This window comes from Cucurbita moschata, unplaced genomic scaffold, assembly GCF_002738365.1.
Source record: "Cucurbita moschata cultivar Rifu unplaced genomic scaffold, Cmos_1.0 Cmo_Scf00057, whole genome shotgun sequence".
NCBI classification, from domain to species: domain Eukaryota; kingdom Viridiplantae; phylum Streptophyta; class Magnoliopsida; order Cucurbitales; family Cucurbitaceae; genus Cucurbita; species Cucurbita moschata.
The window spans coordinates 463,601-468,230 of record NW_019268573.1 but is presented as its reverse complement, the minus strand read 5'-3'; the positions used below and the strand labels follow the sequence as shown (position 1 = coordinate 468,230).

Sequence of the window (4,630 nt, the reverse complement as noted above, 5' to 3'; positions counted from 1 at the left end):
TCACAAGTTTCCAATCCTCCTCATGCAGACATACATTATTAGAATCTCAATATAGATTACATAATCATTCATATCTAGAAGTCATAGATTTCTTAAGTTTATGGGTATGATAGCATGCATGCTTATTCCAAGCGGTTCCTACAAGTACTGCTCGTGGGAATCCAAATGGCTACTTACATGGTTGACGCGTACCTTCCCAAGCTGGAATTATTTGCCTGAAAAGATTCCAAAAATTTTGGAATTTCCTTGATAGGTCCTAATTCACATAAAAATAGGATCAGAGTTGAAATTGGGGCGAAAAACCAGCAAACGGAGGCCAAACGGGTGAGAGAATGGGGTCCCACGCGCCGTGCACCCGCCAGTAGGTCCCTACAGGCGCCGGCGCACGCCCACACGCACAGGGCACAGAACGGGCAGCGCCGGGTTTCGAACCCCAGCGGCCGCGGACTTACCTTCAAATTTTTATGAGCGCGACACGTGGTGCACAGTGTTTGGTGGGAAACGTCTGGTTGGACCGTGGGTTTCCAGACCGGTTCGACGAGTGTATGGGTCGACCCAACTTAGCGCACCAGTGGAACGCTGCCACGTGACGCACGCTGGCTCCGTCACGCTCTTTCGTTCGCCAGTCGACACGTGGCGGTCTCTTTCTCTCTCCTGGGTGTGTTTCAAATTTCTAAATGTTAGCGTTTTCGCATTTTCGATCTATTTTCTTCGGATTTTCTTATCTTTCAATCCGTAATCCATATCAACAAAGTTTCTTCACGAAAGTTTCTTCGGATTTTCTTATAATGTATTTTTCCTTTATTTTTTCCTTGAACACAGGATGAGTTAAGGTCGTTCAAAGATACGGAAAAACTCACATTTTCTATTTTTGATCGGTTTACCCGAAGTCCGACTAAACTTCGATTTTCGTCCGATTCTCGTCCAGGAACTTCAAGAAACCTGTGTGAATCTTATTTTAGTTACATACCTCAAAAACTCCAGATCTAACTACCTCAAAAACTCCAGATCTAACTCTCAAGAAACTCCTCAGATCTAGATAAAATCGAAACAAGAAGTTCGGAATCTTACTTCGTCCGTTCTTGGATTTTCTTGCCAGAATGAGTGAATCCACCACCCAAACTCCTTTTCCAGCACCGAGAGAAGTATTGCTTCTAAGTTTCTTACCTTGGATTCGATCTCCAACGGCAGTTTGTCTTCTTTGCTCTTCCTCTCTCCCAAACCCTAACTTCTTCACCTTTCTCCTTTCTCCTTTCTCTCTCTCTCTCTTTTCTTTCTCTTTCTTTTGGAACCCAAACAACTAGACCCTGTAGGTAAGGTAGGGGCAAAATGACCCTTTTGCCCTATGTTGTTATTTTTATTTTTTATTTATTTATCTAAAAATTTGGGTATTACATTTTATACGTTCAAACGACACAGTCTTAACCTACATTAAAGACTTTATTCTCTTAGTTTCTTGGGTTCTTAATTCGTGGTATAAGTCATAACATACGTCCTTAAGCCCTACTTAAATCTCATAAATTTTGAACCCATCACATTAAAATACAGAGTCATTCAAAGTATCATGAAGTCATAATAGGTTTGCTAAAAAAGTCTAGAAGAGTCTTGGATATTAGGTATTGGTTATTTGGACTATTTTCTTTATGCCTTACTTATGCTCTAACTTATTTTAGGTTCTAAATTATATCTGAATAAGTTAAAGTCTTGAACCTATCTTCATGTCTTTAGAAATACGCCTTCCAAAAAGTCTTAAGTCATTTAAATGATGTTTAGACGTAGGGGAATTACGATCCTTTTACCCCTATTTCTTTGTTCAAACAATGACCTTAAAACTTTACAAATTTTTAGTGATCACAAAATAAGGCCTATGATAAAGTTTCATGATATTTTGAGTTCATTTAGGTCTTTGAATTGAAGGTAACCATTACAAGGGCATTTTGGTTATTTTGCATCAATTTTTGGTTTAGTCACTTATCCATATCCAATGACAATTCAAAGGATTCTTTTACGGTAAAAATCTCCTATACCATCTCGTCACGCAGTGATAATCGTTGTCAACTTATGGTAATGTCGTCTATTGACTCGTCTTTCTTTATACGTATAGCCTTGAACTCACTTTTCAAGGTTTGTACCTTTGCTTCCTTGACTCACTCCACACTGATATGCATTTTTTGTAGTGTTTTCCAAACATTCTTTGACGAGTCCTTCTTTGCCAATATGAGAAGGACATCTTCCAGGACTGCTTGGTAGATGGCAGCAAGAGTCATCAAGTTCTTAGACTCCTCAACGTCGTCATCATGCTCAATGACGTCTCACACGCCAAGTGCCTTTAGATTAACATGCATCTTTATTGACCGTGTTATGTAGTTACTCTTCATGAGTAATGGACATAGGAGCAATACACTCCAATTCTTTCTGTCTTTTATCATTGTCACATCCCTCTAGTGACTTTTTAGGGTGAAAAGCATCCTAGCTCTAATAATAGAAGTTGGTTTTGATCTTTGAATAAAGTACACTCAATCAAATAATCAAAATAGAAATAACAACCGAGCCAAAAGTTTCTTTTTATCCAAGAACCTTAAGCATTCTGTCTTAAGCATTATGCTTTTATGTTGCGAATAAAGGGTTAAGGACTATCTCAGCATTAACAATTTTCCTAAATTCCCACGCGGGCATATCTACTCACATTTATCCTAAACAAAGCACTAACCATTTTTCTAAACTTAAACTTGCTCTACAAATTGATGATTAAGTTATTTGTTAAGTTAAGCTTATTAATTCACATATGGTAGCTCCTCCATGCTCTTGACCAACCCTTTAAGGTGGGGATAGATACCACAATGCAAATAGAAAATGCAAGGCTTTAAGTTCTTACTATGGAGATTGGTGGAGGAAAAGTAGGCTCAATGGAATAGTAATAGGAAAGAGTGATGTTACCACAACCACACCGATTAGAGAGAGAAAAGTCCAGGTACCATGATAATAGTAAGCTACCTTTAAATAGATTATCTAGAATACAAAGAGTAGAACTCCAGTTTCATGCATGAGTGTGATGTCCATACTTGTAAAGCATGGTCATTTAGATGTAAAGCCTCTAGAAAACGTGATTATGAAAACTACCTAAGTGGTAGTAGAGATGGTGACATGTAAATAGGTAAAGCCAGCAGGAAACATGGTATGTCTTAGGGAAAACTTGGATATAGGATATTTTGCCTATATGTAGACGAAGCATCCCATGTTTAAGGGAGGCTAGGTGACACAATCGCGCTTTCGAAGGCAGCGGACTAGCGATTGTGCGGCACTCACTTTCCAGCGACAAGTGAGTTAAGCCTATTTGTTCTTGCGTCGCCTACGGCCAAGCGACGTACGGTCGAGCCTCTAGCCTCGGTTTTAAAAGAAGGTTTTAGAAAACGAGGAGAGAGAGATTTTAGAAAGAGACGTTATATAAGCAAGCAAGAGAAAGATAACAACGGCTTAGCATATATAACCTTGGGTAGGGAGAAGTTGACGACTAGTCATATCCCCCTATAGTACATTCTGGGTCATTTTAGTTCTGGCACGCGTAGACATGATATTTTTGAGGTGTCATACGCTTTAGAATTACAAAAGGAAAAACACTAGAATGAAAAGACATGACAAGGGTTTGGCTTGTCATGGGCATGCGGCCATGGGCAACATGCCCTGGACAAGCATGACCGTGATATCCTCCCCCACCTAATTGGTTGACGTCCCTGTCAACCGACTACTTTCATACCTTGCGATGTGGGTGGCGGCGGAGTTCAAATCTTCGGCGCGTTCCCAGCTTGTTTCCTCTGTAGGGAGATTCTTCCATTTGACAAGGAATTCACGAATCGTCCGTACAGGTCTTCCTATCTTCCTAACCCTGTCGGCTAGGATCTCTTCCACTTCCTTTGTTTCTTTTTGCTTCAGATCGATGTTCGGTCTTGTGGTTGCATTTCGTTGGTCGTCGTCTGGATCAGGGTGATAGGGCTTCAAGTTGCTCACATGAATGACGGGGTGGATTTTCATCCATGCGGGTAGTGCAACTCGGTAGGAGGTAGCCCCGATCTTTTTAAGGACTTCAACCGGACCTTCATATTTACGAACTAGTCTCTGGTCCTTTCGGCTACGAAATCTAATCTGTTCTGGTCTTAGCTTGATAAGGACTTAGTCTCCGGCACGAAAATGAAGGGGGCGACGCTTCTTGTCCGCCCATTTCTTCATATGCTTGGAAGCCTTCTCTAAATATGCCCGGGCTATATCTGTCGTCTGCTTCCATTCCCTTGTAAAGTTGTGAGCTTGAGGGTTTTTTCCTGCATAAGGATGATCAATAATATGGGGTAAGGCCGGTTGTCGTCCACTTACAATCTCGAAGGGACTCTTCCCTGTAGATGAGCTGGTTTGGCAATTGAAGCAAAATTGGGCGACATCTAACAATTGTATCCAGTTCTTTTGGCGAGCGTCGACGAAGTGACGTAAGTATTCTTCGAGCAAGCAATTGAACCGTTCTGTCTGTCCATCGGTCTGTTGGGACTTCCATTTCGCTGGCCTGGTGGTCTGTATGGTTTGCCCCCATTGTTTGGGGCTGGTGTCGCTCTTCTTTGGGATCCTGCTTCGTTCCCACAGTCTA

The 4,630-nt window shown here is 41.3% G+C and overlaps 1 long non-coding RNA gene across 1 annotated transcript; it reads right to left on the bottom strand.

Moving 5' to 3' along the window:
* Positions 1 to 633: 633 nt before the first annotated feature.
* On the bottom strand, positions 634 to 1,274 carry LOC111436610. The gene is made up of 3 exons (XR_002709286.1): positions 1,072 to 1,274; positions 861 to 942; positions 634 to 654 (listed from the first exon to the last, which is right to left on the bottom strand). It is a non-coding gene; the product is annotated as an uncharacterized LOC111436610 (long non-coding RNA).
* Between the last annotated feature and the right edge of the window lie 3,356 nt (positions 1,275 to 4,630).